This window comes from Pleurodeles waltl, chromosome 6 (assembly GCF_031143425.1).
Source record: "Pleurodeles waltl isolate 20211129_DDA chromosome 6, aPleWal1.hap1.20221129, whole genome shotgun sequence".
Lineage (NCBI taxonomy): Eukaryota > Metazoa > Chordata > Amphibia > Caudata > Salamandridae > Pleurodeles > Pleurodeles waltl.
Genome location: NC_090445.1, coordinates 903,454,312 through 903,477,085, shown reverse-complemented (window position 1 = coordinate 903,477,085; position 22,774 = coordinate 903,454,312). Strand labels below are relative to the sequence as shown.

At 47.0% G+C, this 22,774-nt stretch overlaps 1 long non-coding RNA gene across 1 annotated transcript in view; it reads right to left on the bottom strand.

Moving 5' to 3' along the window:
- LOC138300399 (uncharacterized) overlaps window positions 1–17,473 on the bottom strand; it is a 63,336-nt gene extending 45,863 nt beyond the window's left edge. Inside the window, exons 1-2 of the long non-coding RNA XR_011204923.1 lie at window positions 17,403–17,473; window positions 380–427 (exon numbers count right to left, since the gene is read on the bottom strand). This is a non-coding gene — a long non-coding RNA (uncharacterized lncRNA). The remainder of the gene's footprint in view (window positions 1–379; window positions 428–17,402) is intronic.
- Window positions 17,474–22,774: the final 5,301 nt, after the last annotated feature.

The window sequence follows — 22,774 nt, the reverse complement described above, 5'->3', positions numbered from 1 at the left end:
TTCAGGAAAGCCCATAGGCAAACAGCAACAAGAACAGAAAAAACGCAAGAGACAAGAGTTGTACCCATGTATTTTATTCAGATAACAAAGTAAACGAGATCAAGAAATAAAAAATTCAGCAAAAGCCAGTGAAAGACAGAAAAGAAAAGACAATTGAAACCAGAGAAGAAAAGAGAAAAAGAGAGAAAAGGAAGACAGGAAATCCAATCATAAAGGAAGGGCAGAGAGTAGCAGCAAGAAACAATAAGGAGAGATCAACAGCAGAGAAGAGAGACAGAGAGCGAGAACGAGGGAAGTCCCATCCCGAGAAGCAACAGAGAAAGAAAAGAAGAAGGAACTAGAGAGGGAAAGGATAGAGAATAAGGAAGGATATACTTACCAGCTGCATGTGTTCTTCTTTTCTTTGCATTCTCCTCCTGAGTTGACCCTGGGAAAAAGAAAGAAGATCAAGAGGAAAGCGTGAAGTCCCACAAAGAAGGCAAAAGAGAAGAAAAGCCTAAAAGCCACCAAAGGCAACAGTATAAGAGACTAGTATTACCATACTTGTACTTTAATAAACCATTCTATAATCATACTATTGCGTCCCTCCATTTTCTGACCCCTCTTACATGAGTGTTGGAGGAGTTCTCTTCAGTGTTGAATGGACATATTGGAAAATTGAAAGGTTTTACTCATCAGATTAGTCGCAAAGCTGATGCCATGCCAAAAATACACAAAACACATAATATTTCTTTTATTGTTAGAGAGGAGATCAAGAAAATGAAATTGAAAGATGCACACGTCATTGAAACTGTGGAAGCATCAAAGGGGTTTCTCCCTCAGCAGCCGGGTGTGCCAATGGCAAGGTTCATCAGTGTATGGATTTGAGAGGTTTGAATAACAATATTGTAGATTGCCAGTTTCCTTTACCCACGACTTATGAAATGTTATCCCTCACTAGACATGCAAAGGGGTTTTCCATATTATCAGATAGCATTGAATCCCTCGAGTAGACATCTCACTGCATTTTGTTCAACTTTTGAATGTTCAGAATTCCAATGCATGCCTTTTGATTTAGCTGTGGCTGTATTTCACAGACTATTGACACTGTTTTTGCATATGTGCCCGAGGGTGTGGGGGGGGGGTAACAGTCTTTCAGGATGATATTTTGGTGATGAAGAAAGTGCTGAGTATTGTTAAAGAAAAAGGTCAGACCACTGAAATTACAAAATGTGAATTTGTGGGAAAATGTCAATTAATGGTGTCATGAAATAAGTGATTCTGGAACTAAACCAAAGTAAAAACTTATTGAGACTATTAACAGCGATTCTGTGCTCAGATCCTTTTGGGGTCTGGCAGAGTTTTATTCAAAGGTCCTGATAAAGCATATGATATGTGTTTATTGCTAAGAAAAAAGTCAAAATTTGACTGCCCTAATGCTTGTCAGAAGTAATTTATGGAAATTAAATCAGCAGAATGTAAGGCACCTACGTTGCAAGGTTTTGATCTTATGTCCGAAACCATGAGCATGGTAATGAAGTTACATTTGTGCTGGAGCCAAGGGTGTCACTGCTGATTTTTTTTTACCAAGATGTCATTACCTCTCAAGGAGGTGGGTCAGAATTCTTGAAATTATTTTTACATGGTGAGAATGTTTGTGGAAAAAGATGTGTGTGGTAGGTTCCAGAAACATGAGTGGATGGATGTTTATGGTGAAAAAGAAAAACTTAAGACTGTGAGAGAGAATATTGTGGATTGTTGGTGAAGAGATGTTAAGACGAGTGTTCTTACTGATCTGAGAGCATTTTGGAAAGTGCATGATGAGTTACGTATTGATGGATTGTTCATTTTCAGAGGTGGTAACGTTATTCCACCAAGTGATATTAAGGAAATGATTACCTCTCTGGAATGTAATGTGAAGGCTTTGTATTGGTAGCCTAAGGTAGACTTGAAGACTGAAAGATTTTTAAGCATTGTATAGAATGTGTGGATAAGTCTCAGAAAACTTTGAATCCTCCCTTTTATCCTTTAGTGTGTCCCAAATTACCATTGAATAATACAGTTTGCGCATCAGATGACCCATCACAAAAAATGATGGTGGAGGTAATTATATTGTTGTGTTGGTGGATATGTTTGTAGGTGGATTGAGTTGAGTGTGGCGAAGAAAATAGACACCAAGACAATAATTAACTTCCTTGATGAAGTATTTTTGAGAGAAGGATTTCTGGTTTCTGTTTCGAGTGACAACTGTGTTCAGTTTAAGTCTGAGGCAATGAAGAGTTTTATTAAGTTTGCTGAAACTGAACATAAGTTCACAGCACTTTATCATCCTAGAGGAAATGCTGTTGTGGAGAAGGCTAACAAATAATCAAAAGTATTGTACAGTTATTCAATAAGGGAAAAAGAATATGGTTTTGAGCTACAGAAAATGTCAGAATATAGAGTAACTCCACATGATTGTTTTGGTGAAAGCCCATTTATATTTATGAGAGAGCATGTTCTACATTCTAAAGTGACCCCAGGATAGATGAACAGTGTGAAGATGGTGGAGTGGGATGTTTAAGATGTGAGAAAACACATTTTACCATCTCAGGAGAAGAGTAAGAAATATTCTGATACTAAACTTGGTGTGCATGAGGTTAGTTTAAAGCTGGGTCAGTGGCTCCTTGTTAAATCTGTCAGAAAGATTGGAAAAGGGAAGAGTACATTTTAGTTCCTCCAAGAAGGTGGTGAGAGTTATGAACAATTCTGTGGAATTATATGTTGGTATTATTTGCCACATGAGTTTACATTCCATTGTGAAACAGCACAATGTAAGCGTAGACAAAATTCTAGTAGCATGGATGATTCTTTGAGAAAACCATGGTAGGCAAAGGCTGCTCCAAATTATGCATTTGTATCAAATACTATATTAATGAAAGAACAATGATGATGTAAGTCAGAATTCTCAGAATGAAGAAATTAGTTCTCAGATTCATTTTGACCATGTGAATGTGGATGAATCTATGGAGGTGGGTGAAGTTGGAAGGAGTGTTTCCTCTGAGGGTTGTGATGGTAATACCAAGATAACACTTTAAGAAGGTGTTAAAAAGATCGAAGAATTGGATGTGTAAATGTAAGGAAATGCCTCTTTTTGTATCGTCACCCCCTAGTTTTTCAACTGATGCAGCTGGTGTTTCGACTCAGAGTGCACTTAGGCCTGCTAACCATACCTTAGTGCCAGTGTCCTGACCCTAAAGTCTATGTCGAATTGTCTGTACCCGATTGGAAATGCCCAACTTACCTCAAGAGCCTAGTAAATGGTCCCTTAGTTCCCACAGCAAATAAGTTAGAGCGTTACCTCAGGGTTTGCAGCACTGGCTGTGCCACCCTGGAGGATTCCCAAGTAAAACAAGTCTTCCAGTCTGCCACTGCTGACTGGTAAAGAAGTAATTCAATGCTAGCCTGACTTTGCCATTGAAAGCAATGGCAAAGCCACAATTCCCCTGGACCTGTGTTGGTGTTACCTCTCCTACAGGTCTACCGAGCCCTAAAGCAGAGTGTAACATATAGCACAGACAGGCCATGTACTGTGCATGTCTTGACAGTAAAACACGCAAAGCTGCTGTTTCACTGTGGAAAGATGTGGTCGCCCAATTGGCGAGTACAGGGTTACATGCTGACCCTCTCATCAGTGCTAACTCCTGAACGTTGCAACCAAAGTAGGCACTCCAAGGTATCAAACAACTCATTACATGAAGGCCGGCTTGTATCTCAAGTCGGAATTAATGTAACTTGTTGCTATGTGCAGCTGTAGTGAAGCTGATACTTTCTAGCCTTTAAAACTCTTGTGGCTTCCCGGGCACACATGGAGCGTGCTCAACAAGACAGCTTTCTGCCCCACTGTACAGACATGCCAACGACTCAGGACACAGGAAGGAGAACAGTGAAGGATTGCAGGCCAGGGAGGTGTCACCTCCCTCCTACAGGAAGTCACTTGGATATTAGCCCCAAAAAGGCAGGCTTCAAAGATGAAGCCTCCTTTGAAGGCAGATGTGTGACACCATGGGGGAAGGCTGCCGCACAGTTGAGGTAGACAGGCTGGCATGGGTAAGAGAGAGCAGAAACCAGTTGCCAAATTGTTTTTCCCAGGGGCAGGTTTCCTGGGGTGGGCTAATGATGTCTTAACACCTAGAATAGCCATATGACACTCCCCAGGAAGTGGTCACGAGGTAGTAGGGAACCTGGTGGCCCATTGGCTACCAACCGCGTTCTGCCCTAAGAGCACTTTCCGAGTGGCACTCCTGCCACCTAGACCTCAGATATTGACCGACTTGGAAAAAGGACCATAGGAGGACCACCCTGCTGCACTGAGGATCCAGCAACGAGAGGCTCCACCAATGAGGACTGCAGGGGCAGGTAAAGGTCCAGTTTTTGCATCCTGTATGGAATGCCTGTTCACTGGTATAATTGAATGGTGGCGGGAGCTGAGACCGAGGGATTGGACCCTAGTCCCCCATATAGGAAGTAGTCCAACTAATAGAAGGAGAGGTCCCTCCTTTGCGTCTGATCGCTGTACGAAGTGCATAGATGTGTATCATTCAATGTGCATACGATGTTCCAAACTTTTATAAGAATGTTTTTTTCTCCCAAAGACGTTAGTCAGGCTTGAAGTTTGTGGTAGTATTTTTATTCCAGCATGTTGTAAGGTATATAGGTAACAAGTAACATAAAGAGTGCTCAGCCAACACGTGTTTCGCCCTCTATGGTGTGCCCACCAGGGCTTTCTCAAGGCTGTGGAAGACGAAATAAGGTAAGTTAAGTATTAAGTTAAGAGATGTTATGTCATAGAGATCAATAGGCACCAGAAAGTGGATACCCTGGGTTATAGGAAAAAGGCCCTGCTGTAATATTAGGCCCAGAAGCACGGTCAGCAGAAGATTGTAGCAAGGAAAGATACCTGTGTGAAAAAGTGCAGTTGCACAGATTGATAGAGATAAATGTGAGCTATCCACTCCGTGGTATCTAAAGTGAAATTATTGAAAAGAAAAAGGATAAACCACAGTGATGTGATAAATACGGTGATCAGGCAGCAATTAAAACGATGAGTCAAGTGATGGTGCTGGCACACATTATTCAATGTAACACTTGTAGTAATGAAATAGCTAAAAGAGTACATGCCTAGAGAAGTTACATAATTGTTATGAACATACATGTATATTATTGGGACAAGAAGCAAATAAAACACACCATAGTAATGTAATTCAAAGTCAGCTTATTAAAATATTCAGTGTGCTTTGTATGGTAATAATCGGTCTGCAGAAAAAAAGGAAATGTTAGAACGCTTAATGTATTTATCTGACTCAGAAGCTTTGAGAGTAAAAGATATAGGAGGTCATTACAACATTGGCGGTAAAAGCCGCTTACCGCCGTGCAGAAGACCGCCAATACACCGCCGCGGCCGCAGAATTCCGCCACGGTCATTATGACCCAAATCCCGGAATCCGCCGAAATTCAGACACCCACACAAGTCCGCCACAACAAAGGTCAGTGATAAACTGGCGGTAACAAAACCTCCACTGTCACGCCAACGGGAAAACGCCCACACTATCATGACCCACGAATCCACGCGGTGGTCTTTCAACTGCGGTATTCCATTGGCTGTACACACCGCCGCGCTCTAAATACACACACATTTACAAAACACAAAATTCCAAATATACACACCTGATACACATACACACACCACTCCCACACAGCCAATACAATATAAACACACACCCACATCACCCACAATCCCCTACGACCACAATTGCGAGAGAAGGCCAGAGAGAGACACCATCAGAAAGAACAATAGCATCCACAGGCACTCAACACCATCACCCACATAGCATCCACGCACCTCACACAACACACCTCTAAAATCACCCCACACATCACAACACACCACCCCACACATCACAACACACACCACCCCATGGCACGGCAAAGACACCCCAGGTTCTCTGAGGAGGAGCTCAGGGTCATGGTGGAGGAAATCATCCGGGTAGAGCCACAGCTATTCGGATCACAGGTGCAGCACACCTCCATAACTAGGAAGATGGAGCTATGGCGAAGAATAGTGGACAGGGTCAATGCAGTGGAAGAGCACCCAAGAAATAGTGATGACTTCAGGAAGAGGTGGAACGACCTACGGGGGAAGGTGCGTTCGTGGTTTCAAGACACCACATCGGGGTACAGAGGACTGGCGGCAGACCCCACCTCCTCCCCCACAACTAACAACATGGGAGGAGCAGGTCTTGGCTATTCTGCTTTCTGAGGGCCTCGCAGGAGTAGCTGGAGGAATTGACTCTGGTAAGTCAATTCTTTACTATTTACATCCCCCACCCTACCTGCATGCCATCACATACCCCCACCCTCGCCCTCACCCCATCACTCCTACTCTTCACACATGTCCCAATATCACAAACCACCCATCCCAACACCAAGCCCTGAATGCAACACCAAAGCATGGACACCCATCACCAATGCATGGCCACTGCAAATACCCTTACACCACCCTAAACCATCATCACACAAGGTCTACACAGGAATGCAAGCACTGGGGTACAGGGTCACCCACACATTGCACACCATGGCACATACAGATGCAATAATCATGCCTTTACACCCCTGCAGGACCCCTACCTAATGTCACTGGACAGGAGGGTCCAGACATGTCCACTCCACCCACAGAACAGACCCACAGTGATGACAGCAGCTCTGTCCAACTGGTTCTAGATGACCAGCCCGGCCCATCTGGGACCTCAGGACAGTCGGTTCCACTCACACTGGCACAGGCCACTACAGAGCTTGCCCCCTCTGGAAACACCAGCACAGCACCCACCCAGCGGGCCCATACCTCTGTCCCCAGGACACGTCAAGCAGCAGTGTGTCCACCACTACGGGTAACCTAGGATAACCAACCACCCCAACAACACCAGGGACCTGGGGGCAATTGTAGTGGGCACACGGTTCAGGGGACAGAGGCACAGGAACACAGGGGAACTGGGAGGGCTGCTGTGCGACAGGGGGAGGACAGGACCAGGGAACCCACTCTCCACGAGGCCCTCTCCAACATCATGGGAGCCTACCACCATTCCCAGGAGACAATGGCAATGGTACTGGCCAAGTTTCAGGAGACCCAGCGGCTGCAGGAGGAACAGTATTTGGGCTTCAGGGAGGAACTCAGATCCATCAATTCCACCCTGGGCACCATTGTAGGGGTGCTGAAGGAACTCCTCAACACCAGGAGGGACACTGTGGCACAACAAGGGGCCCCTGACACTAGCCTGGACGATGAACTGCCCACCACCTCCGCCGGCGCTAGTGGACAGGAGGCACCGCCACAGGACCACAACACCAGCACCCCACCCCCTGCAGATGGAGAGCCACCCCGCAAGCGGTCCCTGAGATCCAGGACAAAGACAGAGAACAATGCCAAGACCCCCGCTAAGAAATGAGACCACCCTGATTGTCATCCTTGTGTCCCACCTTGTCACCCTGTCCATCCTTAAACTGCCCCAGCTCCCCTTCCTATGCCTCTTTGGACAATGCACCTGTGAGACTAATAGACTGGACTCTGCCATGGACAGTCCTCCACCATCCCCCCTCACCATTTTACAACCTCCTCCAATATTGACCACTTAAATAAACACCCTTGAAGCACAAAACAATCAGGAGTCTGTCTGTGATTTTGAAATAGTGTATTAGCAATTACAGTGGCAAAATGCTCTTTCAAATGTAATGTCAACATACCTATGTCACACAGCTCTAGTCCATGAGGAAACAAAGCAGATGTCACACTGTGGGACCCACATCTGTGAAATCGTAAGGGAAAGTGACAAATCAGGGTCCATACACTGGGTGAAAATGACAGACAGTAGAGAGGTAGTGGAATATAATCGGATGTAGCAGGCAGGTTTGTCTTCTTACCTGTGTCTCACTGGAAGTATTGCATGATCATTGTGTTCCTGGTGTCGATGTCCTCTTCTTCTGCTCCTCGTCTTCACTGTCCACAGGGTCCACAGCTGCCACAACACCTCCATCTGGACCATCCTCCTGCAGAAAAGGCACCTGCCGTCGCAAAGCCAAGTTGTGAAGCATACATCAGGCCACGATGATCTGGCACACCTTCTTTGGTGAGTAGAATAGGGAACCACCTGTCATATGGATGCACCGGAACCTGGCCTTCAGGAGGCCGAAGGTCCGCTCTATGATCCTCCTAGTTCGCCCATGGGCCTCATTGTAGCGTTCCTCTGCCCTTGTCCTGGGATTCCTCACTGGGGTCAGTAGCCATAACAGGTTAGGGTAACCAGAGTCACCTGCAAATGGCGAGGGACAACTGTTAGACACACACTGACTCATAGGGACATCCACAGACCCAGACAACTATTCCCACTGATTTGGGTCCAGGTGCTCACCTAATAGCCACACCCGGTGCCTCTGGAGTTGCCCCATCACGTAAGGGATGCTGCTATTCTGCAGGATGTAAGCGTCATGCACTGAGCCAGGAAATGTGGCATTAACATGGGAGATGTACTGGTCTGCCAAACACACCATCTGCACATTCATTGAATGGTAACTCTTCCGGTTTCTGTACACCTGTTCACTCCTGCGTGGGGGGACCAAGGCCACATGTGTCCCATCAATGGCACCTATGATGTTGGGGATATGTCCCAGGGCATAGAAGTCACCTTTCACTGTAGGCAAATCCTCCACCTGAGGGAAAACGATGTAGCTCCGCATGTGTTTCAGCAGGGCAGACAACACTCTGGACAACACGTTTGAAAACATAGGCTGGGACATCCCTGATGCTATGGCCACTGTTGTTTGAAATGACCCACTTGCTAGGAAATGGAGTACTGACAGCACCTGCACTTGAGGGTGTATTCCTGTGGGATGGCGGATAGCTGACATCAGGTCTCGCTCCAACTGGGCACACAGTTCCTGGATTGTGGGACGATCAAGCCTGTAGGAGATGATCACATGTCTTTCCTCCATTGTCCATAGGCCCACCAGCGGTCTGTACACCGGAGGATGCCGCCATCTCCTCACATGCCCCAGCGGACAGTGTCTATGGAGGAGAACAGCGAGCAGAGAGTCAACCAACTCTGAGGTACGTAAACACAGCTTACTCTGAAAATATTCATAAATCAAAATTTGCCTGTATGAGTGGTTAGGCAAGACCTAGGTATGTGTGACACAGTAAAAAAAAATGCCATGTGGGCCCCTGAAATGGCGGCTGCCTGACCTGTAAAGTGGGACGGGGATATGAGATAACTGCGCTGGCGTTCTACACCGTCACGGTAGGCGGTCGAAGACCACAGTGCAATTCTGCATTGGTTAACATTGGGCCCTATGGGTCCCAGGAGCCAATGACGATGTACGCCGGCGGTGACGGTACGCATCGCTGCGGACGTGACCGCCATTTTCTATCTGTTCAATCACTCGATACCTGATCTTCGACAGGAGAGGACCTACACTGCAAGTGCTGCTGTGACCTCAGTCTGGAAGAGACAATGGCTCGTGTGTCTGGGGAAAGGGTCCCTGCCTTCAGCACAGAGGAGTTGGAGAAACTCATGGATGGGGTCCTCCCCCAGTACACGCTACTCTACGGTCCTCCAGACAAACAGGTAAGTACACTGTGAACATGCTGTATGGGCAATGCCTGTGTGGAGTGGGGTGCATGAAAGATGGGGGGGTGAGAATGAGGCGTGCATGAAACGACAGTGAGTGCATTTGCGTCATGCAAGGGTAGGGATGTGGGCCAATGACTGTGATGGTGCAGTTGGTAATGACTTCTCTTTTCCCCTGTACAAATCCTGTAGGTCAGCGCCCACCAGAAGAAGGACATCTGGCGTGCCATCACCCAGGAAGTCCGGACCATCGGGGTCTACCACAGACGGAGCACCCACTGCCGGAAAAGATGGGAGGACATTCGGCGCTGGAGCAAGAAGACTGTGGAAGCCCAGCTGGGGATGGCCTCCCAACGTGGGAGGGGTGCCCGTCGCACCATGATCCCGCGGATGTTCAGGATCCTGGTGGTGGCATATCCGGACTTGGATGGGCGCTTGAGGGCATCACAGCAGACACAAGGGGGTGAGTACACTCTCATTCTGATGATTCACCGTGCATTTTAGGTGTCTGGGTGGGGAGGTGGGCTGTGGGTTCCCCTAGGCCAGGGCGAGTTTGCTAGTTAGGTTCCCTACTTCAGGCAGGCCCTGTGGCACCCCCCCCCACCTGTGTACAGTGCCAACTACACCTAGTCAGGCTCCTGTGACATCCATGTGTGCAGAAATTGCCCATAGCCTTGTAAGCCATGTCCCAGGGATTGAATAGTGGACCCCAAGTGCGTGGCGTAGTGCAGGGGGCTTCTGTGTCTGTCGTGTCCTGTCTGACCTGTAAAGTGGGACAGGGGGATATGAGGTAACTGCGCTGGCGTTCTACACCGTTGCGGTAGGTGGTCGAAGACCGCAGCGCAATTCTGCATTGGTTAACATTGGGCCCTATGGGTCCCAGGAGCCAATGACGATGTACGCCGGCAGTGACGGTACGCACCGCCGCGGACGTGACTGCCATTTTCTATCAGTTCAATCACTCGATACCTGATCTTCGACAGGAGAGGACCTACATTGCAAGTGCTGCTGTGACCTCAGTCTGGAAGAGACAATGGCTCGTGTGTCTGGGGAAAGGGCCCCTGCCTTCAGCATGGAGGAGTTGGAGAAACTTGTGGATGGGGTCCTCCCCCAGTACACGCTACTCTACTGTCCTCCAGACAAACAGGTAAGTACACCGTGAACATGCTGTATGGGCAATGCCTGTGTGGAGTGGGGTGGATGAAAGATAGGGGGGGTGAGAATGAGGCGTGCATGAAATGACTGAGTGCATGTGCGTCATGGCAAGGGTAGGGATGTGGGCCAATGACTGTGAGGGTGCAGTTGGTAATTACTTCTCTTTTCCCCTGTACAAATCCAGTTGGTCAGCGCCCACCAGAAGAAGGACATCTGGCGTGCCATCACCCAGGAAGTCCGGACCCTGTGGGTCTACCACAGACGGAGCACCCACTGCCAGAAAAGATGGGAGGACATTCGCCGCTGGAGCAAGAAGATGGCGGAGGCCTAGCTAGAGATGGCTTCCCAACGTGGGAGGGGTGCCCATCGCACCATGATCTCCCTGATGTTCAGGATCCTGGCGGTGGCGTATCCGGACTTGGATGGGTGCTTGAGGGCATCACAGCAGACACAAGGGGGTGAGTACATTCTCATTCTGCTGATTCAGCGTGCATTTTAGGTGTCTGGGTGGGGAAGGTGGGCTGTGGGTTCCCCTAGGCCAGGGCGAGTTTGCTAGTTAGGTTCCCTACTTCAGGCAGGCCTTGTGGCACTCCACCCCACCTGTACAGTGCCAACTACACCTAGTCAGGCTCCTGTGACATCCATGTGTGCAAAAATTGGCCATAGCCTTGTAAGCCATGTCCCAGGGATTGAATAGTGGACCCCAAGTGCGTGGCGTAGTGCAGAGGGCTTCTGCGTCTGTCGTGTCCGCCAACGGTAGCGGTATTGCATGCACTGAACATGTATTTCTTCTGTCTCCCCCCCGCCCCCTTTTTGTGGTCTCCCTGTACTTGTGTGCATTAGCATCATCAGGCGGAGGAGCTGTGGCACCGGAGCAGGAGGGAGCTGCATCCCACATGGCCCTGGAGGGCGAGACTACGGACTCCGAATTCACCAGTGGGACAGAGGGCGAGGGGAACTCCACGGCAGGGACAGGAGCTGACACCAGCGAGACGGACTCTTCCTTTGATGGGAGCTCCCTTGCGGTGGCGGCCCCATCTGTGCCCCCGCATCTACAGGTACATCCGCCACCCCCCCTACCAGCACTGCCCTCCCAGCAGCCCCTCAGCCTTTGCCCTGTGCCTGCTCACCCAGGAGGGTGGGCATCACCTTCGCCCCAGACACCTCAGGCCCTGCCCCTGTCACCCCTTCTGCCCTCAGTGAGGAGGCCATTGACCTCCTCAGGTCCCTCACTGTTGGGCAGTCTACCATTTTGAATGCCATCCAGGGTGTAGAGAGGCAGTTGCAACAAACCAATGCATTCCTGGAGGGCATTCACTCTGGTTAGGCAGCCCTTCAGCAAGCTTTTCAGACTCTGGCCTCTGCACTGATGCCAGCCATTGTCCCTATCTCTAGCCTCCCCCTCCAACTTCCTCCACCCAGCCCCACACCCCTGTACCTCAGCCTATCCCAAGCACACCATCAGACCAGCATGCACACACCTCAACACACAAGGGAAGCTCTGGCAAACATAAGCACCACAAATCCCACAGGCACTCACGCAAGCATCACACACATGCAGACGCACCAACATCCACTGCCTCCATTGTGTCCCCCTCCTCCTCGTCTCCCAGTCTCGTCTCCACTCACACCTGCATGCACTACATCCTCAGCCACTACGTCCATCACCAGCACACCCACCACCACACCCCGCTCATGTGCACTCACCACCCCCACTACCATTCACACATCCCCTATGTCCTCTCCCAGTGTGTATGTGAGGCCACCTCCCAAGGTACACAAACGCAGCCACACACCCACCCACCCAACAGCCATCCACCTCACGACAGCCTCCAGCCCATGCACCTTCACCCAAAGTCACCAAACGTACACCGCCTACAACCACTCCCAAACCCCTTCCTGCTACCCGTCCCAGTGTTCCTAAGAAACTTTTCCTGACCAGCCTTGACCTCTTTCCCTCACCTCCCCCACCCTGTCAGTCTATTAGGGCCCGACTCTCCAGGTCCCAACCTAGCACCTCAGCCACAACATCGGCGGGACCAGTGGTGCCAGTAGTCACCGGATTATGGAGTGCACCAGACAGCAGGGCAGGCAGTGTGGGAAGGAGCCAGAGCCCAGACAGTCCCCCACCTGTCAAGCATAAAAAGTTGGACAGTGCCCGGCGGGAGAGGGGAAAGAAACCAGCCACCAAAGCCGCTCCCAGGGGTTCAGTTGGGAGTGTGGAAACAGCTGCGACACCATCCAAGGGGGGAAAGGGGCACAGTAAAAGCGGCCAGTCTCGGTAGATCAGACCCCGCTGCCCAGGAAGCGACTGCCAGCAGCAGCCCCGCTGCCACAGACAGGACCACCAGCAGCTGAACCGCTGCCCAGGACACCGCCACCAGCAGCCCCGCCGGGCAGAAAGAGACCGCCAGCAGCTGAACCGATGCACAGGACACCGCCGCCACAAGCAGCGCTGCCAAGGACACCGCTACAAGCACCGCTGCCCAGGACAACGCCGCCACAAGCAGCGCTGCCAAGGACACCGCCACAAGCACCGCTGCCCAGGACACCGCCACAAGCACCGCTGCCCAGGACACCGCCGCCACAGGCAGCACTGCCAAGGACACCGCCACAAGCACCGCTGCCCAGGACACCGCCGCCAGCAGCCCCGCAGGCCAGTCAGCGCAAACGATTCCAACTCTACTGAGTCCGCCACGGGCAGGATGAAACACTCTGGGCACAAGGCGCCCTCCAGATCCAGTGGAGAGATGCATCCACTACCTCTGTCCTTGGCAGGATGAAGCACTCTGGGCACAAAGCCCCCTCCAGAACCAGTGGAGAGATACATCCACTACCTCTGTCCTTGGCAGGATGAAGCACTCTGGGCACAAGGCCCCCTCCAGAACCAGTGGAGAGATACATCCACTACCTATGTCCTTGGCAGGATGAAGCACTCTGGGCACAAGGCCCCCTCCAGAACCAGTGGAGAATGTTATCCACTTGAGAGACTGTGGCTTTGCACTCCCCAGGATTGAACAGTGGGCAAACCACCCACTGTAGAGACTTGGGAGACTGTGGCTTTGCACTCCTCAGGATTGAACAGTGGGCAAACCACCCACTGTAGAGACTTGAGAGACTGTGGCTTTGCGCTCCCCAGGATTGAACTGTGGGCAAACAACCCACTGTAGAGACTTGTGAGACTGTGGCTTTGCACTCCCCAGGATACATCAATGGACATGGAGCCCCCTCGTGGATCTGGCGTTGTGCACTCAACCGGCTGAGGTGCCCCCCCTTCCCTTCCCCCAGAGGTGCCTGTTTTATTTCTGTCTGATGCCCCTGCAGTGTTCTCTCCGTTTTGATCGGGTATTGAGTGTGGGCCTCGCCCATGCCTTTTGGGCTCAGTGATCCACGGACTATGATGGTGGAATGACTTGGACTTGTGTTCTTGGTGTATATAATTGTATATCGTATAAATGTATATATTTTAGATTCATGTCTTCGAATATATCCAATTATTCGACTCATTTCCTTTTGTCCTTGCATTCTTCCGTGGGGATTGGGGGGTGTAACTGTCATGTATCAACATGTAGTTGTGTGTGTGATGAAGTGGGTGAGGGTGGGGGTGGGGGGGTTGCGTGTGTGTCACTGTTTTTTCCCTCCCCTGTGTCGTAGGTGCAGTACTCACCGTTGTCTTCGCTGCTGGCGTTCGTGCTCCTGGAAGAGGAGCAGGAAGATAAAGGCTGGCAGAATTTGGAGCTCCGGTTCCATGGCATCCTGGTTCCTCGTGGGGTGTGTAGAGGTGAGCGTTTTCCCTTCGAAGTCCTGTTTCCGCCGTGTTTTTGTTCGCGGTGAATCCACCCCGGAAAAGGTGGCGGATTGGTGGGTTGTAATTCTGTGGGCGGTACATTGTCCTCCGCCTGTCTGTTGCCGGTTACCGCTGCAGTGTTTGTTTGTACCGCCGTGGCGTTCGGAGTGTTAAAGTGGCTGTCTATGTTGGCGGTTTCCGCCACAGTCGTAATTCCATTTTTTTTGCCGCCGGGCTGTTGGCGGTTTTACCGCCACTTTAACACCGACCGCCAGGGTTGTAATCAACCCCATAATACTCACATGTAATCTATGAAAAAAGGATCATATTGTTTTACTGGAGTGGCTTATTTAATAACAGGGTAATTATTACATCCAATCCAACTCCGATACCTAAGAGGAATCTGTGATACACTAGGCATATATTTCATGTGAGCCAAAGATGGTAGAATCTTATGACGTAAAACGGTATTGGGCTATGAAGTTCGATGGTCTGCACCTTTTGCACCTAGTGGAAAGCTAAGAGAGTGCCTGTGCCTGCCTTGTCCTTCTCAATGAGAAGTTGTGTGCAAGAGCCCCGTCCATCCAAGTGAAAGGGTCAGGTGATTGGCCTCCTGTTCACAGCACAGGGACACAACAGCTGAAGAAGCATGCTAGGCAAGTTGGTTGCGAAAAAGTCTTCAAGCTGACGGAACTGCAGCTGTGCAACACTGAGGACCAAGACCTGATGCAGAGTTGCACCCGAGATTTGCGGAGTGCGAGTGCTGTTGGAGAGTTGTTGGAACCCTCAAAAGGTGAGTTATCAAAACTGGATGGGATTGGCTTGTGACCACGAAATGGGGTGACTGCTAATCCAGTAGTAACTCAATTTAGGCCAGCCAGGAGAGGACTTTGTGGGACGTCATCCCGCATTCAGGACCCCCTCACCATCTTCGTGGACTGAGGAATCCCTGGAGGAAGACCCTCGTTGACCACATCGTATCTACAGCATTCTAAGAGCATCTTCAGCATTCTTCTTCCCTTGCATCAGGACAACTCCATAGGAATCCATTACAATACCAATAAAGTGCCTAGAACCTCTGAAGGACTGCTTCTTCTGTGAAGGTAACTGTTTTTGAGGACCTTGCTGGCCCGTCTAGCTAGCTCCCTGCCGTAGTTGGTTGCCTTAAGAACATCTAACCAACTGCTTTGAAAAAGTTTGTGTCCAATTTGTTGAATTTGCCATGGCTCTCAGTTAAGTAATATTGCTTTGATTCATTATTGCTTGTAAAATCCATTATATTTCCAGAACCCTCCTGTAGATCTTTTTCATGCTACTGTCTAAATTCTCATTAAAAATCGAGTCTATTTCTATTTTTTGGTGTCAGATTTCTTGAGTGTTGTGTCGATTTTCTTCTTCTTCAATTGTTTTGGTGCTGTTTAAATGCTTTACACTTCTTCCTCGGTGTGAGCTACAGCTACCCAGGGATGAGCTGAGGGTTTTACAGACAAACCCTACTGGACCTAATGAGGTTGGTAAGTGTATTACTCTGTGAGGTCACACAACCACACCATATAATACACTGCATTTGCTCACACTGGTGCCTAGTGTCGGGATCCAGAACTTGTGTTTAGCAGTACCATACAGTTGTTGAAGTTAAGACCTCTGAGAATCTGCATAAGTAGACACATAGGAAAAGTATAAGTGAACAAAAGGCCAAGACACACCGAGGAGAGTTACGGCTGGTTGATCCAAGTGGTCATTAAATTGGAGTCGAAGTCCAAAGCACAATCAGACATTTATTGACCGAAAGGTCATTTATTGAGACGAAAAGGTCAGTGTGTACATCAAAACCACATGTGTGACAATACATCCAAGAAGCAACCAGCAGCCAACACGTGTTTTGTCTCCTAGACTTTGTCAAGGCTGTAGAGTAAATAGATAATATATACATATTGGTATAATGAAGCAATGACTGTTGGAAATAAACATAAAAGATCTCGTCAAACTAGAGAATTGAATATATACCCATGTGTACCTTATATATAGTGGAGAAAAAGAAATCACGGGATGCGCAACATGTGTGAACATTAAAGTGTACAAATATGTATGGTGTTAGGGGTCCAAGGAAAAAGTGCAACCATGCTAAAAGGGAAGAGGAAGCCAAGTACCATCCTAAAATTGTGATATAAAAATCGAAGAAAAAGGACAAGTGCTGCAATCAGCCCGTGTATCTAAGAAACACCAGTGAATAAGTGTATATTTGTGGATACCTAAAATACAAAAAAGTGTGAAAAACACATATAATCAAAGGCAAATCATATACCTTGAAGTATGTAACTTTATACAAATGTAGATGTTGGAAAACAAGTTAAAAAAGCGGCATGTCTGATATGCAGCCACATTGATATCCAAGGTAATCCAAAAGTTTGTATGAGTGAAAAAGGCCCTGATAAGCCTGCATGGAAAGACAAAAAAGGGAGAAGCACGTGAAATATGTCAATACTATAAGGATATAAAATAGAAATAGTGCTGCCACATAAAGAGGAAGCCTGAGTTTGCAAATGTGAAAAGAATTCTAAATGTAACCAAACAATAACAGTATGAGAGATAAATAAATACCGAAGGATCGGTATGTAAAATATTTAGAACATGAACTTGTTCGTGCTTGTAGCAAAAAATGCCCGGGAGCGGAGATGCTCGTGTAGAGGAATATAAACGCGGCGGGTGCTGAACTCGTGTGTCAAAGCCACGCGTTTCCAAGTGTAGACCAGGTAAGTAAAAAAGGCGGCTGCTGTACTACCGGAGAAATGATTAGCGTGAAGCCACACAAGATGGAATCTTACCGATTTCAGAGCAAACTTGCCGTGCCACCAGCGTCGGTGTAAAGTCAGTGGAAATAACTAGTTCGTGGGAGAATGTTAAAAGGGCGAACGGGCAAAAAAATGGAAGAAGGACTGAACGCTGGACAAAACAACAGTAAACGTGGGTGCCATTTTTAAAATGCAAGAGTGTAAAAGGGCACATATCACAAGAGAAAGTATGTAGACTGAACAAAGATAGGAAAAAGGGTGGCAAAAAATGAACCTAGAAAAAAAGTGTCATTATAAAGAGGCAAAAAGGGAAAACGGAGCATAGCAACAAGTGTGAGAACATGCATGGAAATATGCTTGGTGAATTAGAAATAGATGGAACTCGGACTGAGGCACGCAATCGAAGTATCTGAAAAAGTTAAACAGTCTTAATCCATAACAAGCATGAAGTATAACCCAGGTCAGTAGAAAACAGCAGAGAGACTGGATTATACTTCCGTATGTCTCACATATATAGGCAGTTGTACATTACAGAAAATTATGTAAGTCCTTTTCAATTATGATGCCCTCCTCCACAGCTCTCAGTTTAATTATCCAACTGCTTTCCAAACATGTTAGCAGGAGGGTCCTGTTGCCACCTCGGGTGACGGATTTAGCACATCGATCCCATGAGCAGTAATGCCTATTACTTCCTGCTGCCCGTGACTGGAATTGTAATGTACAGCAAAAGGGTAGTTAGTATTATTATTACGAATCGCTCTAATATGTTCCTGTAATCTCTCCTTGAATGGACGAATGGTGCTTCCAACATATATTTGATGACAGAGACATATCAAACAATACACAACAAATTTGGTGTTACAATTTATAAACTCGTCAATTGTATAAGTGACTGGCGTTTTATATTGAAAATCCACTATTTTGTCCTTGATGTAACAACAAATATTACAATTTCCACATTTATAGGATCCCCGCAGTGGTGTGGGTAACCAGGTGTCTTTACGATCTGGTGGTAGAAAGCTGTGACAAAGGAACTTACGTAGTGCAGGTCCCCTACTGTAAGTAATGTTTGGTTTGGATGGGAGAGTCTTACTAAGGTGTCTATCTGCTAACAAAAAAGGCCAGTGTTTCAGAAGAATTTTATATATCTGGGAGCTCAATGCATTGTAGGGGGTAATGAGAGCTAATGGCCTGTGTGTCTTTTTCTTAGTAGATGGGACCAAGAGATCACATCTCTTGACAAGACTAATCCTGTTATTGGCTTGACATAAGATGTTGTGGGGGTAACCCCTTTGAATAAAACAAGGATTCATTTGTTTCAATTCTTCCTGATACACAGTTTCTTCACTGCAATTCCTCCTAATCCTAGTAAGTTCCCCAAAAGGTATGGCATTAATTTGTGAGGCAGGATGGGAACTCTTGGCGTGTAAGATGGAGTTGCAAGCTGTTGGTTTCCTGTACAGTTTAGAGAACATTTTATCACCTTTGATATATAGGGTAAGGTCTAGGAAGTTAACTTGGGACAAGCTATGTTCCCCAGAGAGCGTTATATTGAAAGTATTGGTGTTGAGATGCTGTTAAAAACGACCAAGTAAGTCTGAGCTGCCTGACCAAAATAGGAGAACATCATCAATGTATCTGCCCCAATACAGAATATGTTGGGTAAATTCAGGTGAACAATCCCTCCATATGGGAGTTAGTTTGTAAAAACCCATGTAAAGGTTGGCAAATGATGGGGAAAATGTAGCCCCCATGGCAACTCCTTGGATTTGTCTGAACCATGTCCCATTGTGAACAAAAATTTTGTTATCCAAAACCAATTCAATTAGGTCAATGAGCATGTTAGAATGTTCTAGAAGGGTGGCATTGCGAGTATCCAAGAAGTGTTGAATGGCAATAAGGCCCATCTCTCTCGGAATGCATGTGTAAAGCCAGGTAACATCTAGAGTGACTAAAAAATGACCCTCCGTCCACTCAAAATCACTCAATTTACTGACAAGGTCCTTAGTGTCCCTGATGTACGAGGGAAGGTTGATCACAAAGGGTTGTAAAAATAAATCAATGTATTCCGAAATTCTCTCCGTGGGAGAGCCTATGCCAGAAATGATGGGTCTGCCCGGTGGAAAAAGACCTGACTTGTTTTATTTTGGGTAGGATGTAAATACACGGGGCAGTGGGAGTAGGATTAAACATGTATTTGTATTCCAAATCTGTGATGAGACATTTATCCCTCCAAAGAGTGCGTCTCTGTTGTATAAGTTCATTGACATCCCTCAAAGGATTGCAAGCTAAGGATATGTATGCATTCGTATCTTTGAGTTGACGATCTATTTCCCCAATGTAGTCCAGTTTATTCATGAGAACAATATTGCCCCCTTTATCTGCTTCTTTAATAATTATGTTACTCATGTTGGTGAGGGAGTGGAGGGCTTTCCGTTCAGAACTTGTGATATTATGCACAATGTTTTTACCGCCTGTACGGTATAGAACTTCTAACCGGTATAAGTCAGATGTAACACGTTTGTAGAAGATATCAATAACATTGTCACTCGATAGGCTGGGTGTAAATTTGGAAGAAGTTATAAGACCGCTGTCCATAGTCAGAAATCGGTCAATGTCCAGATCAGACAAAATCTCTGGAAAGGAACCCGAGGTATGTTCTAAGGGCAGTAAAGTATGGATATCTTTAATGTCCTTGATGGCCAAATTACTCACTGGACATTGGGAAGGTGTGAAAGAATCAGTCACAGCTGTCCTTCCTTCAAAAAATTTGCAAAGTTTGCATTTGCGAATGAATTTAAATAAGTCAATATGTAATTCAGTAAAGTTGGGTAATGATGAAGGCATGAAACACAAGCCTTTGCTCAATACTTTTATTTGTAGTTCACTGAGTTGTACATTTGTTAAGTTCACAATTGCAATCTCACTGTTAGTGTTTAAGTCCCCTGATATGTCAGTGTAGGTTATTTCTGGTTGCGGGAGGTCGATCTTGTGACCAACCCCTCTCGTTCCTTTCCTGAATCTATACGTTTTTTTGCTGCCTCTCCTGATGTGTTTGTGTAGGCCTCTTCCCTCTTGCGATTTAATATTCGTCCCTTCCTGTACCTCTCTAGTTCCAATAAAAAAGGCGATTTGTGACTAGTAGAGACCATAGATTGGTGTGTTATATCGCTGGTATCACTGTCACTTACACTGGATGCACTAGAGAGATCTGTCTCACTTGTGGAAGCAACCGAGGTAGCGTCCCCAGATGGCATGTGCGGAGTTGCCTCATGTTTATCCAATTTAATATTGTCAAATTTTCGTGCATATGTGAAAACCCTCCCATTTTTGTAATCATTATCATCTCTTCTAAGTTTACATATTGTTTTGTCTTTAATGTATTCCTGATGTTTATGGATGACTTTTTTAGTATCTTGTAGTTTTTCTCTTTGGCTTCTGGAAGATTTATTTCCTTAATTTCATTCTCTAGTGAAAGAATGTCTTCTAAAAGTTTGTCTCTTTTAGCCCGTGCATCTCGAATGAGAATATCCATCATATCGAAAGAGGAAGTGACTAGAAGATGTTCCCTCTCCTTAAGCAGTTCGGGACTCAAATCCCCAAATGACGGGAATAGAATGATGTGTAGACCTCTAGGGATTTGTCTATTATCTATATACTTTTGTAGGATAGTGTAATCCCACCATCTAGATAATTCTTGTTTTTTTAAACGCTCTTTATAATTACACTTTTTTTTTAGGTTCATTTTTGCCACCCTTTTTCCTATCTTTGTTCAGCCTACATACTTTGTCTCGTGATATGTGCCCTTTTACACTCTTGCATTTTCAAAATGGCACCCACGATTACTGTTGTTTTGTCCAGCGTTGTCAGTCCTTCTTCCATTTTTTTGCCCGTTCGTCCTTTTAACAACCTCCCACAAATGAGTTGTTTCCTCTGACTTTACGCCAACGGTGGTGGCACGGCAAGTTTGCTCTGAAATCTTTGGGAAAATGTGATGTAGCCATGTTGTGTTTTGGGGCATTTCTTGACGTGGGCACTAGGCCTACCCACACAAGTGAGGTATCATTTGTATCGGTAGACTTGGGGGAACGCTGGGTGGAAGGAAATTTGTGGTACAACATGACTACATCACATTTTCCCAAAGAAAACAGAGCTGTTTTTTGCAAGGTGTCTAGCTGTGGATTTTGGCCCCTAGCTCAGCCGGGAGCTAAAGAAACCTACCAAACCTGTACATTTTTTAAAACTAGACACCCCTTAAAAGCACAAAATATAGTAAAAATGGGGTATGTCCCAGTAAAATGCAAAAATTGTGTTGAAAAAAGTGGTTTTCTGATTCAAGTCTGCCTGTTCCTGAAAGCTAGGAAGATGGTGATTTTAGCACCATAAACGCTTTGTTGATGCCATTTTCAGGGGAAAACAACAAGCCTTCTTCTGCAGCCCTTTTTTCCCCAAGGGCAATTTGAAAAAAAATATTTTTAGGCTGACAAGTGGGGCAGAATTTTTATAGGTATAGATGCGACAATGCTGGGCGGTAGGAATTTTGTGGAGTCCTGCAGATTCCGGAAGGTTCCATCACAAAAATGTGTGATTTCCAGCAAAACTGGAGGTTTGCAGAGCCTTGTGGGTAAGAAAATGGTGCAGGGTGCATGTGAAGCACACCACCCTGGACTCACGCAGATGTTTAGTTTTCAGATGTGTCTAGGTCTTGTGGATTTTTCTACATGGCAGCATCCCAAAGTCCAAAAAGTGCAGCCCTCACCATTCCAAGTGGGACGATTTTGAGAGTTAGCCAAGCTCTCATGGCTCAAATGTAAAACCAAAACCCAAAATATTCAAATGTCCTCTTGCTTGCCGTGGGATGCCATGTTTTAGGGTGCAAGGGGGAGCTGAAAGACTGTTACCCTCTTCAGTTGGGGTGTAGGCATAACCATGCCCATACTGGTTGGTAGCCACCAGCCCACTATTTTTTTTTAATTCCCTGGCATCTAGTAGGTTTTCTGCCCCCCTGAGAGTGGATCAGGGGTAACTGCCCCATCTGCTCACTGGTGGGCAGAACAACTTTGTCCCCATTTATATGGGGTGGGGGGGTATGGGCATAACCACACCCTCTTTAAAATAAAAAAAAATCTTCTCTGGTGGGGTTTCTACCCACCTGGGGGGGCAGATGAGCCTTATAAAAATAGGCCGATCTGCCCATGGCCTAAAATAAATCCCCCCCCCCAGCGCAACGACCCTTGCTTAAGGGGATCGCTCCCCTTGCGTGAAATTGGGACAAAAAAAAATCCCTGGTGTCTAGTGGTTTCTGCCACCCTTGGGGGCAGATTGGCCTAATAAAAATAGGCAATCTGCCTCCGGAGGGGGTGGGGGGGGCAGAATAGGCCTAATACAATTATTGCCCCCTGGGG